At 39.6% G+C, this 13,744-nt stretch overlaps 1 pseudogene; it reads left to right on the plus strand.

The window, feature by feature from the left end:
* The first annotated feature begins 424 nt into the window (after positions 1-424).
* On the plus strand, positions 425-13,014 carry LOC131317829 (cell division control protein 48 homolog C-like; annotated as a pseudogene).
* Positions 13,015-13,744: the final 730 nt, after the last annotated feature.

Below are 13,744 nucleotides of genomic sequence, written 5' to 3' on the forward strand. Positions count from 1 at the left end.
AAGATTTATGGGTAAATTATTTTCATCCAATTGATGGAAAATATTTTATATTTTATATGTAAAATATTTTCCTAATTTTTTACACAACCAAACACCAAAAAATAGGTAAAACATTTTACGCCCAAACAAACGGAGCCGTAGTGTAGTTGGGTGGATTTTTTTTAAGAAAAGCTTTCAGGCACACGTTTTTGCTCTCATACTCGCTCGTGTAATATGTGACTAAGGCCCAGTTCCATAACGCAAAAAAAGTTCTTATTTTTTTAGAAGGTAATTTCAAGCTCAAAAATTATGAATTTATTGAATTTTAAAAGTATGCAATATGAATTTTGTTTATCTTTTGTAAGAAATAAAAAAAATTGAAAATTTATTTTTTATTTTAAAAATGTTAAATAAACTGCGGATTTTTTCAAGAAGGTTTATGGAGCGGTGTCATTAAACCGTTGTTCCCCCGTGTTCCCCCCCGCGTCTCAACTGAGGTCCTAACCCTAGCAGGGAGATGAAAACGGGAAGCCGAAGAAGAGGCGGTGGCGGTGGGCCAACGCCTCCGACGGTCTTCGAACGAGTCCTCCGCCGCCACATCCAGTCGTTCAAGACCAACAGCAACCACGCCACCACCCTCGACGACGTGGTCGCTCACCTCCGCTCCTCCTTCCCCGAGTACTCCCGCCACAAGCTCCAACCATTCACGAGAGCCGTCCAACAAACCCTACAACACATCACCTCCAACAACCACCACCTCACATCGACCACTCAAGGCCGCCGTGCCTCCACGTCAGGTCACGTCACCGACGATGAGCAAGACAACCACGATCGATCTGCCAGGAAGAGGACGAAGAGAGTCGACGCGAGGGAGGAGCGGCTGCGGCGCTTGGAGGAGCAACACGTGCGGAGGAAACGACGGGGCGATGCCGTTTCGTCTGCGTCCGGTTCGGACTCGACGACGGAAGAGACGGACGGCGACGTTTCCACGTCGGAGGACGCGGTTTATGGGGAGGAGATAGAGCCGCCGGAGTTCGATTTGATGAAGTCGATGCTGCGCGCTAGTTATAGCGGCTCGAAATCGAAGAAGAAAGCGGGGGAGGATGAGAATAGGGTGGAGAATAATGCATGTACTTTTTCAAATAGTCCGAGGTGTGCGCAAGCTGACCCGGAACACCCTGCATTACCAAGAAAAAAAAGAAAGGGGGAGAATAATGTGGAATTGGAGGAGGTATTTGGTAACAAGGCAGCTAGAAAAGTCGATTTCCTCGGAGGAGACGGTGGCGGTTTGGGAAAAACAGTTGGAAAAGGTTTTAGCGGTGGTGGTGGTGGTGGTGAGGTGGGGGAGGTGAAGGGGAAAGATGGGCCTAGGTTTAAGGACTTGGGAGGGATGCGGGGAATTGTGGAGGAATTGAAGATGGAGGTGATTGTTCCGCTCTACCATCCGGAGTTGCCAAAGTGGCTCGGGGTGAGGCCGATGGCGGGGATTCTGTTGCACGGGCCGCCGGGGTGTGGGAAGACTAAGCTGGCTCATGCCGTTAGCAACGAGACCGGGGTTCCGTTCTATAAGATCTCAGCTACTGAATTGGTCTCTGGTGTTTCGGGTATTAATTAGTGATTGCTTTGTTTACGTTTATGTTTTGATTTTTGAAGTATCCATGTTGTGAATTTAGTAGTGTTTCAATGTAATTATGCAAACAAGTTAGGGTACGAAGAAAATGCAATTCAAAATTAGGTTTATTTTGAAAGTGAATTTATACTTATTTATATTTGATTAGTACGTATTTGAGCTATACGGACTCGAACCGCAGATGTACTGTTTATTTGGTTGGTAGTGAAAGTATGAAATTCACTCAGATAAACCAATTACTAAATGATCTCCTACTTCAGGTGGATCGGAAGAGAACATACGGGATCTTTTTGCGAAAGCATATAGGACAGCGCCGTCTATTGTGTTTATTGATGAGATTGACGCAATTGCTTCAAAAAGAGAGAATCTACAGAGGGAGATGGAGAGAAGGATTGTGACACAGTTGATGACTTGCATGGACGAATCGCACAGGTTTGTACAACCTGCTGATGTAGATCCAAATGCAGAAAGCGCCAATATCAGGCCTGGATATGTTCTCGTAATTGGAGCTACAAACAGGCCCGATGCTGTTGATCCTGCGTTAAGGAGGCCTGGACGATTTGATAGAGAGATTGTTTTAGGTGTTCCGGATGAAAATGCGAGGGTTGAGATTCTTTCAGTTCTTACACGTGATCTTAGAGTTGAGGGTGCTTTCGATCTTGTCAAACTAACCAGGTCCACACCTGGGTTTGTTGGAGCAGACTTGACGGCCCTAGCTAACAAGGCTGGTAACCTTGCCATGAAGAGAATTATTGACCGAAGAAAATCTGACCTATCTGTAGAACCTACAGATGGGGAGCATACTGAAGATTGGTGGAAGCTTCCGTGGTTGCCTGAAGAAATTGAAAAGCTTAACATTACTATGGCTGATTTTGAAGGTACTTGGGGAGAGAAACCATGTTTGCCATTGAAATATAATACGGTTGTACTTGACACTGTAGTTATTATTAGAAGCCAAGAAAATAAATAAATAATAGAAGCTAAGAAGCATGGATAATTGGAAGAAGTTGGTGATGTCCTCAGACACCAACTCTCCATGGACACTCTCAGATGCTTGTCTGCCTAATTTTTGTGTGCATAATTGGGAAATATAAATCTTAAATCGGAGACCTGTCGGATTTAGCTGTTTAAATAAATGTTTAGCTGCTTAAATAAATGTTTTTTCCTGATTGATTTACTCAAACAGTGGTGGTTGTACACTTATAACCTTGTACCTGTTTTCTGTAGGAAGCAGCTAAATTGGTTCAACCCTCTTTAAGAAGGGAAGGATTCTCCAGTATTCCTAACGTGAAATGGGAAGATGTCGGGGGCCTCCATTTGTTAAGGCAGGAGTTTGATCGTTATATAGTTAGGCGTATTAAGTACCCCGAGGATTATGAGGTAATTTTTACATCTTAATCTCGTAATTGTTCTTGAAGTCTAGGCAGTACAAAAGGATATTGAAAGAATTAGGTAGAGAGTCTTCTCTGCATAGATGGTCTTTAGAAAATCTTGTGTGCTGTAGAATGTTTCCAGTTAAATGGATGTCCAAAATGCCCAATTTATGTCCAACGTTAGGTCTCCTGAATGTGTCATATTGGAGTGCTGCCTTTCAGCCTTCAGGTCTGCCCAAATCTGGAAATGTGTCAATTTTCCAAATGGAATGGCAGTATTTGTACCATCCATTTTGTAAATCGAAGTTCAATGTCCATGGTACAGAAGTATTGTGCATTATGTAAATTTGAGTTTAGTTCTTTGGTTAAAAAACAACTAGTCCTGGTGGAGATCCCTAGGACTATCATTGCTACGTGTTGGAGATCCCTAGTGGTATTTAACAACTTGCTCATAGATGTGCATTACTGTATTTAACAACTTGGAGATCCCTAGGGCAAGGGATCATGTTCATCCTGTGCTTGTGAACTGTGATTATTGATAAATTTCAAGGTCTCTTGTATGGATTGGTTTGTACTTGGCTTTTTTGATAATAAGGGGTCAATTGTGTAGGAAATTGAGATTTTTGATAGAAGCTTTTAGGGATAATATGAGTTTTGGTTACTGAAATTTTCTGATTTTATCACTGTACGCATTGCTCTCTTTTGGAAGAGGCTTTTACTACCTTAAACTTATTGGCGCTGCAGGAAATCCTTCACTATACAAGTTCTCGGGTTCACCCAAGAAATCAAAGTCCCGAGGGCAGACCAAAGCAAAGCCCGCAGGGGATTCTGCATATAGTGCTTTAAGGTCGTATAGGAGACAAATTGTAGTCAGGGTACCCACCTGGATATCTACATCATGGCCATGCGTACCGTACCACGTCAGTCATTATGTGTCCCATTAGTGTCAACACAATCATTGTGTGCTAAATCTGTTGTTGGATGCATTTTTGGATGACCCCTATCCTCAGTTATTAAAGTCATCTTTATCGAGCTCCCATGGCTCTCCCAAATTTTGTAGTGCCTTTCGGATCCCAAAGTCAGGAGGCAGGCCTTGCACTAACCATAGGACCTTGGGGGCGGGAGAAGAAGAGTTTGCCCGATGATGTGCCCCAAGATACAACTGCCTTAAGAGACCATGTCCCATAGCTGGACCCTTGGGATTTGGGACAACCCCTAAGAGCATCTCCAGCCCTTGATCCAAATTTTGACACCAGCCCATGTTCCCATACTGCTGTTCCAATGTACTTGTGTGTGCCCAGATGAATGAAAAATCATATCTTCGGTAGGAGCAAGCATCCAGATATTGCTTTAATTTGCTTATCTATGTATAATACATACTAAAGAGGTGTAGTCCACTCGGCACTACCTCTAAACACACAAAAATTCATATCACCTACTCACTTCTCTCATCTTACACTCTTTTGTTATTTCACCCTTCGGCTATTCCAGGTCACTCATTTATAGCCCACCACTTTTCTCATCTCACTCCTTTTTTCTCTTGACCCATGTACGTCCAAGCCGCTCTTTTAATGACCAATAGTTCCTTAATAATTTGAGATTTTAAACATTTTTTAACTAAAGGCGCGATAATTTATCACTCTTAAACATGGTCTTTTTCTACAAATGATTATGTTTACTTCTTACAGTCTAATATTTGCTTGTGGTGTGAAAAGAGCCTATGTTGAGAAGTATTAGCAGGGTTAGACAACATATTTTTCTCGTGCTTCGTGCATAGAACAACTACCATGCTTATATATCTTATGCAGGTGAAGTTATGAATTTTCATTGGTAATTCCATGAGCATTGTAGGATTTGAATGCTTAGTCTTTACTTTGGGTTCTGTCTGACATGGTAATTTGTTATATTTTTGGATTTTTCTTGGGTTTTTTTGTTGCTTCAACCTGAATTTGTTTCTCGCTGTCCTGCCATGCCCTCCTAGCTCTCCGGAAAGTTAGATGCCATAGTTTTCAAACTTCATAACATGCCCTGTTCATAGTTTTTGAAGTACTCGAATCGTCGGGATTATTCTTTACTCTTTAATTTGTGTTGCCTTAACCTCACATTCTTTTCTTGCTTTCCGACCATGCTGTTATATCACCAACTGACATGCTTCTGACACAACTGTAATCGATATTGATATACTAGAGTTTGGAATTACTTCCACTTCCCACCTAAATACAGGAACTACTTGTTTAGGTAACAAGACTTTTGATTATGTGCATGTGTGAGCACTGCATGCAAAGCTCTTTTGACCCTATGTATGAAATGAGTCCGACCACTATGGTTACTTACTTCCAAGAGTCTTTACATGCTGCTTCTGCCTATCAGCATGATATGACGAAATAATTGCTCTTTGTTTTCTCATTGCAAGATTTGTATTCTGATAGTTAGGCGTTTTTTATTAGGGGTTTGGGGTAGATCTGGAGACAGGGTTTTTGCTCTATGGACCTCCGGGCTGTGGTAAAACATTGATTGCTAAGGCTGTTGCCAATGAGGCAGGAGCTAATTTCATACATATCAAGGTTTGTCATTTCGTTTCCTCTGGCCAATCATGTGTTTGAACATTATTATTTAGAGTGGGAATTTTGATTACGATTACACATATAGGGCCCTGAACTTCTCAGCAAATATGTTGGTGAAAGTGAGTTGGCAGTTAGGACAATATTTAGCCGAGCAAGGACTTGTTCTCCATGCATACTTTTCTTTGATGAGGTATGTGGTTCGTTATTCTTGTTTCTATCCTTGAAAAATTGTTGGATGTTAATAGCAAAACCAATGGGCAAGGACCAAATGGACCTCCTCCTCCACCTGACTGGAAAATGGGGAAGAAGTAATGTGAGCCTATATATCAACGGATGTGGAGAGAATAATTCAACAAGCAAAAGCACTTCATTTAGTTTATGTATTTATTTGTTATTGAGTGCTCTCACAAGTGTGTCAATGATTTTTTTTTTTTTTTTTGTAGCTTTTAACTAATTATTGTTATTTCGCTTCGAAGTGTGGTTTTTTACGAATGCCACTTTTGAAGGGCTCCTTGATTGACCTTGAATTATGATTAGGTTTAGAGCATATCCAACTCATTCCTTACCGATTGTCAAAGGCAAACATTTAACACATGATAAGTCATCTGCAGAACGATCGCACAAGTTCCTTTTTGAGAGGATAAAGAGTAATGTTTTTTTATTAGAAAATGGTATTGGATGACTATTACTGTACTATCACTCCAACCTTATCGCTCTACCTTCCAAATTCTTATTCATTTACTTCTTTCTAACTAGCCTCGTACTTGTTCAATGCATGGGACAAATTTTTTACGTTAATATTGTTTTTCGTTTCCGTGTATTGAACGCACACCGCTAGTTAATAGAAAGATAGTTTATTAAAAAATCTTGGAGATAGTAGGGAATGGATGAGGGTGATGGTAGAGAGAAACACAGAAGGGAACATTTGGGGAAAAAAAGGAATGTTGGTGGGAAAATGAGGTCAATGTTGGTGTGGGAAGTTATTTGAACAATTATTGAAATTGAAACTTTCAAAGGTCAAGGGTAGTTTATTTGATTGGCTAGAAATTGGGGAAAAATTAAGAGAAAAGAGGGGCAGTGGGTTGGGGAGAGGGAGCACTTAAGAGGGAGTGCCACATAAGAGGGAGAAAGCCTGCTTTTAAGGAGATTTGAGTATTGGGGGTTTGGAGGCTTTTGAAGGCTAAACACATTTGCTTATAGTATGTACTAGCGTTTGTGCCCGTTTGATGCATGGGATAAAAAAAACTACATTGGTTTTTTGGCCCCGTGCATCGAACGGCCACAACGCTAGTTGATAAGAAGATAGCTTAACATTTTCTTCGGTTCTGTGTTCGATGCACGCTAGCATTGGTTTTATTATATGCACTGAAAGACATATGTGTGAAAAATAAATTTGGAGTACCACGTGACGATGTCCCATGGGCATAGGATAATTTTTCCTACATATCCAACCCCCACATGATCCCTCTCTCTCTCTCTCTCTCTCTCTCTCTCTCTCTCTCTCTCTCTCTCTCCCCCCCCTCTCTCTTTTATAAATAAAAAATAAAAAATCTAGAAAATTAGGAAAGAGGGTTTGGATGGATTTAAAGGCAAAACACATTTGCTTAGTATATAGATTGATGCTCAAACACTTCACAGCTTCCCTCCAAAGTCTATTCTAACTTTTTCTTAATAAATATTCAATTTGGTCTCCTTTAAAAGGAACTGTGGTTACCTTGCCAAAACTGCAAATCTATCAGAAAAATAGAAGTCCAAATTAGTTGTTTTGCCGTTTTGATGAGTAAAACTTTTGTACTCTAGACATAGAGGATGATCCGCTACTTTTCCTTCATCCTGTATCTTTAGAGGACCAAAACCCATCCTCAAGTGGAGGAGAGTTTCAGAGGATGGGATAGTGGAGAACAGTACTCTAAAATAGAGAAATGGATGTTGGTTGGAGATGCTCTTATTGGGTTTTCCTGAATGCTGATAGATATAAGCATGCCTATAGAAATTTGATAGGTGTTCAGAAGTATCATTCCATATGGGGAAGCATTGCAGGAGATAGTATGGAAAACACTCCTTCCTATTTATATTTACATTTGTCTCAAGGCTTACTGTTGCTTAACTTCGGGTTTGGATCTGTTGCTTCTATTTTTACAGGTAGATGCTTTGACCACGAAGCGTGGAAAGGAGGGGGGACTGGGTTGTTGAGCGGCTTTTGAACAGGTCTAATAATCTACAAGTTGATGACTCTTAATTCACCGTGCACATGTTCTTGTCCTATGTCACCTGGTTGCTATTTGGTTTCATATTTTTGCATTCTACATAATCATTTGGTGTTGCTTGAAAAAAAAGTATAGTCAATTTGCTTTTGGTTCAGTTCTTTTTAAGGAGATTTGTAAACTGAATGAACACGAGAGTCAGTCGTATCTTTGCATGTACATGCAAGTATGTTAATCCGGTTCATATGTAACTCTCCTAACTTTTATTTGCAGGGTCCTATCTATTTAATTCCTTTTAGAAATAGGTAATTCATTTATAACGAGTCCCAAAAAAACGAAAAAAGGAGATTAAAGAGATAGTTAAGTAAAAGAAAATTAGGTCTTTTTTGGCCTTTCGATTTTAAAGTGCAGAAGTTCGGGCTGTAAGGGTGTCTCAGGTTTCTTAATAGGAAGTCAATGCAAAGTACCTTATGACTTATTAGAAAATTATATATTGAGAACTGGTTTCCTGCCAGGATTTTTGGTTGAAAGCAATGCTGGGGTAGTAAGAAAGGAAGAGAAGAAAGAAAGGAAAAAATGAAAGGGAATACTCCAGCTTGCTTATAGACATGAAAACTTTCACACACTTTTTAGTGTAATAATCAGGAGGAAAAGCGGGAACCAGCCCGAACCAAGCTTTATACCGATTGGTTACTTCTTTGGTCAGTGGATCAGAAATTGAGGATTGAACCTGCTGTAATATAGTTCAAGGTCAAGGGCAGGTCTAATGAAATGGACGATAAACCCTAATGCTTACTATTTAAGACTTACTGATATGCAATTGATGATGAATTCATCTCTCATTATTGCAGCTGTTGATTGAGCTAGATGGTGCAGATCAGAGACAGTGTGTTTATGTCATTGGTGCTACAAATAGGTGAATCATTGTTTCCTTGTTTCTTAAAGCTTGCGTCAATTGCTATTTTTGTTGTTTTCAATCTGCCATCATGCATGCGTGCATAATCTTGGTAAAATATGTTGCAGACCTGAGGTGATGGACCATGCTGTCTTACGACCAGGAAGGTTTGGGAAACTCCTATTTGTCCCTCTTCCAAGTCCAGATGAGCGTGGCTTGATCTTAAAAGCTCTTGCTTGGAAGAAGCCTATAGATTCCAGTGTGGATTTAATTGCCATTGGAAGAGATGAAGCTTGTGAAAACCTTAGTGCAGCTGATCTTTCTGCACTGGTTAGATACTTACATCCATTTCAATAATTTATTTTCGGATTTTGAACCTCTCTCTCTCTCTCTCTCTCTCTCTCTCTCTCTCTCTCTGGCTGTGTGTGTGTGTGTGTGAGTTGGTAGTTGCTTGGCTTGTGGTTGGGGCTTTCCATAATTGCTTTATATGTTTTTGTCAACGCTAGATGAATGAAGCGGCCATGGCTGCACTTGAGGAGAGACTGACAGCCCAAAGCAATTCAGATGCCACAACCTCATTGACTATCGGAAAGAGACATTTTGAGCAGGCCCTGAAGAAAGTCTCTCCATCTGTCTCAGAGAAGGTATTACTCTGTTATTTTAGTATTCTCATACTCAGTGGTGGAGACCATTTTTTATTCTAGTAGGGGCACCATTAAGTTAAAGGATTATGCTTTTTATTTGCAAATAAACAGACTACCTGAAAGAAAAGAAAAGAACATAATTCTTAACATACATATACACAGCCTTTGGATTTTCTCTTGGTATAACTTTCACTAAATTTTAATACCAGATGATTCAACTTCTACGTCAATTCATTGTTGTGCCCAAGACAACTAGATCACACATGCCCACCCAAACGCAAAGAAACAACGGTATTTACGTTATTCGGCAATTGCCTACTCCACGGATAGAAGGTTCGTATTATGGAGGATTTTACGGCCACTCAACTACCACAACTCCAGTGTATATCCCCTCACCAAATCACTATTTTTTTTTGTTTTTGTTTTTGAACAACAAAGAAGGATAAATTTATTAATCAGAGAAAAATTACAATGATTAAAATGATAGAAAGTACAAAGCATCATAACGAACGAAATGCATCTCAATCGACATCCAACCCGCCCAGAAATCACATGCTGCTAACAACCCTAAGAGCAGACAACATTAAACGAATCAAAACAACAGCAAATACTAGAGAGTGACACAACCCTAAAGCATTTCAACATCAGTCCCGACCACCACCCAACCTGCCGGTCCCAAAGCCACCGAGCAACCCAACAGAGAAACTTTGTGTGACATAACATATGGGAGAGAGAACTGATCTGTATTACTGAATATTGAGAGTAAATGGTTACTATGCTAACACAAACTTAAATAGATAAAAGCCTAGAAATCTATACCTAAAATAGAAGATTGCAAAGAGATATGATTACGATATTATCACGATACGATTCTATGCCTAAAATACAAGATACGATGAGATCACAATGCATAATACTTTCACACCCTCCCTCAAATTCATGATGTGAGCCCAGAGAGCATTGTGAGTTTGGCCAAGTAACGAAACCGGGAAGTGGTGTGCGCTAATCAGAGGTCCAAAACCGAGTGCCACAACCTGCAAAACCGAGAGATTTTGCAAACCAAAGTGCCAAAACAGAAGTTGAAACTGTTCGAAACGGAGCTGCAACTATGTCGAATAGTACCAAACTCTGCAAAAAAACACTCTGCAGAAAACCTGTAAGTGCTGCTGGTAACAGATCGCGGTGAGCAGCGCCGCAGTGAACAGATGGCTGTTGTGTGATGTGAGGGAAGATAGAATGGGTGGGAGGAGGAGAAGATGCAAAGAGGAAGATGCAAACGTTGCCGAATAAAGCATAAGAGTGCCGAACAGTCCAGAAGCCGAACAGATATCAAATGCAAAACATATGCAAATATCAGAATAGATGCCAAACAGATGCAGAGTAAAGGAACAAAAAAGTTTCAGATGCTAAACAGATGCAGACTAGAGGAAGAACAAATGTAGATTCAGGAGATATAAATTCAAAAGATGATAATTAGGATGATTTTTGAGAAGAAAGAGAGCGCCATACAGATTTCAGATACAAAACCAGAGAAACAGAACCAGAAATAAGAAATACATAACTATAGAGATGCGAAATCAGAGAAAAATAGCTTGAAATAATGTGAAAGCGAATAAATAGCAGTACCAGAGTTTTCAGAGACTTAAGTGCATAGATGAACAACGAAATCAATGAACAAATTAAGACGAGAGAGAGACTGAACAGAGAGGTAGAAGAGGAAGGTCAATAACAGAGAATGCTATGGTGGTGACAGATCTGATACTACATGACAAAACAGATGAGTGCTCGGCGGACGGCTGCGAGGCATAAGCCCCCCGCCGGAAAGCAAATATCCCATAGGTCTAGATCTTAGGCTATGATACCATATGACATAACATATGGGAGAGAGAACTGATCTGTATTACTGAATATTGAGAGTAAATTGTTATTATGCTACCACAAACTTAAATAGATAAAAGCCTAGAAATCTATACCTAAAATAGAAGATTGCAAAGAGATGATTACGATATTATCACGATACGATTCTATGCCTAAAATACAAGATACGATGAGATCACAATGCATAATACTTTCACATCTCTGTCGCCCGAGTCAGTCAGTCAGCTCCTGGTTTGTCACCTCCACGTGCATCCGGGCTGCACGTAAGGGGGAGTGTTAGACTTGTCCCACATTGTTCATCTAAGCCATCCAAACTTGGTTAATATATTCTAGAAGTTACTCCACCTATTGCCAATTGGTTTAGGTTGGAACCTTCCAAGAAATCTAACACTTTGCACCAACAAAATCTACAAGAGAAATCTCCGGAAGATTGGGGTCAAATTGCAAATCCAATCAGTGTTTCTTTTGCTACAAATTGAAAGCTACACAATAATAGGTTTATAGTTGGTATGAGGTGGTGCTCTTCTTTATGCATGAGGCAAGTTGAAGCCAAGAAAGTGGCTATCCCAAATCTGGTTCTAGGCAATCTTCGTCGGATCTTTAGTCTTGGCACACCAAACAGGTGCTGAAATCCAACATTTAGATTTTGTTTACTATATACATATCCTAGTCACAAAATCTTTTCAAAATATGCATTATTGGACTCTTCAGTCTAACAATCATGGCCTGAATTTGTTCGACAAACATTTCCCAAGTATGATTCCAGAAAAAAACAAAGATTAGCAAAAGTTATGGCAATTCATCCTCTTAAACAATAATATAAGCATATTGTGCATACGAAGAAGTAAGAAACATTACACATAAAAACAAAGGCTTAAAGCTGGGCGTCACATGTATGTTAGGCTGCGTTCTTGTTCTTGTAAACTATATGTCTGAAACTTATTTCCGTATTTTTACTTTCCGTAACTTTTTGTCGTAATTTTTGGGATTAATCGTTCGTCTCGACGAGACAAATCGGAAAAGTATAAAAATATGGACGGACGTTGAAAAAATTCAAATAAAACGGCACAAATAAGCAGTTGTTTGATATTTTTTTCATCTTTAGTAATATTTTTCTTTTTGCTTTCGATCATAATTTTGTACTTTTTAGACTCCTGTCGTCGAGACGGATGATTAATCCAAAAAATATCACTCGCATGTAATAAAAATTCAGAAAAAATGAGCAAAACACACAAAACGAAGAAGAAAATTATGTTTTCAAGAATGGGATCTTAGTCTTAAGCTGCAACTCAGCTTTTTCCACCTATCTAATTCATGAACTTGTTTGGGTTGTAGCAAAAGCATTACTACCAACTCTTGACAGAAAGCTTCAGAGCAGCATGAGATTAGACTTGGGATCAAAGTTTTTTCAAAAGATTTGGAGATACAACCATGGGGTTTCAAGTTGCCAAGAGCAATTAAACTATGGAAGCATGAGTGGCCATTTTATCCCGTGTTTGTGTGCTTTGCTGTCTTCTTGCTCCATGTAAGTGTTCTTTAGTACCTCGTAATATAGTTTCAGTTCGTTTAGGTAGAAAATTTTGTAGTTGATGAAGAACTAGGCGTATACCTCCACAGCTCAAAACGTTTCTTTGGGGAAGTCCCAATTCAAAGAAATAGCTTGAATGAACCATGAGTTCATGAGAGAGTTTACTATGATTTAGCTTGTATTGGTACCTAAAATTTCAAATTTTCTATTTGGGTCGAGTTTTGTCAATGGATTGGAGAATATCTAGGGTTGTACATGTCAAATTCAACTGGAATATACGTTTTATATTTATGGATATAATTGAACCAAGCTGTTCTTACTTCTTTCCCCATCGTTTGTGTTTAACATGCAGTCTAGCTAATTACGGCCACCCAGGGCTAAAAAAAGAGAAAAAAAAAAATACCCTGCAGGGGTTTAGAAAAAAGGATTCATAAACTAAAAACAATACTGTTGAAAAACTCGAGTTCAAGTTGCCAAATATAAAAATTCACGATACGTTTTGCTTGATTCTGAACATTGGGTACGAATAGCCAATGTTGAATTATCTTTCTAGGTTCAATTACTTTTTTTTTTACATTTGTTAATCCTTATCTATTCTATCCTAAAAGACTTCGGGAGAGGGATGAGTGCTTACGGCAATCGAACACTGCCCATATGCATGGGAGTATAAAGGAGGCACTAACTGCACTTCATTCCACTTGCGGTTCAATTACAGTTACTTAGAATAAGTAAAATTAGTTTCTCTTTGCTCCTTATGGTGAAAATATCCTAAAAGACTTCGGGAGAGGGATGAGTGCTTACGGCAATCGAACACTGCCCATATGCATGGGAGTATAAAGGAGGCACTAACTGCACTTCATTCCACTTGCGGTTCAATTACAGTTACTTAGAATAAGTAAAATTAGTTTCTCTTTGCTCCTTATGGTGAAAATATCCTAAAAGACTTCGGGAGAGGGATGAGTGCTTACGGCAATCGAACACTGCCCATATGCATGGGAGTATAAAGAAGGCACTAACTGCACTTCATTCCACTTGCGGTTCAATTACAG

The sequence above is a fragment of the Rhododendron vialii genome, chromosome 2a (genome assembly GCF_030253575.1).
Source record: "Rhododendron vialii isolate Sample 1 chromosome 2a, ASM3025357v1".
Classification (NCBI taxonomy): Eukaryota; Viridiplantae; Streptophyta; class Magnoliopsida; order Ericales; family Ericaceae; genus Rhododendron; species Rhododendron vialii.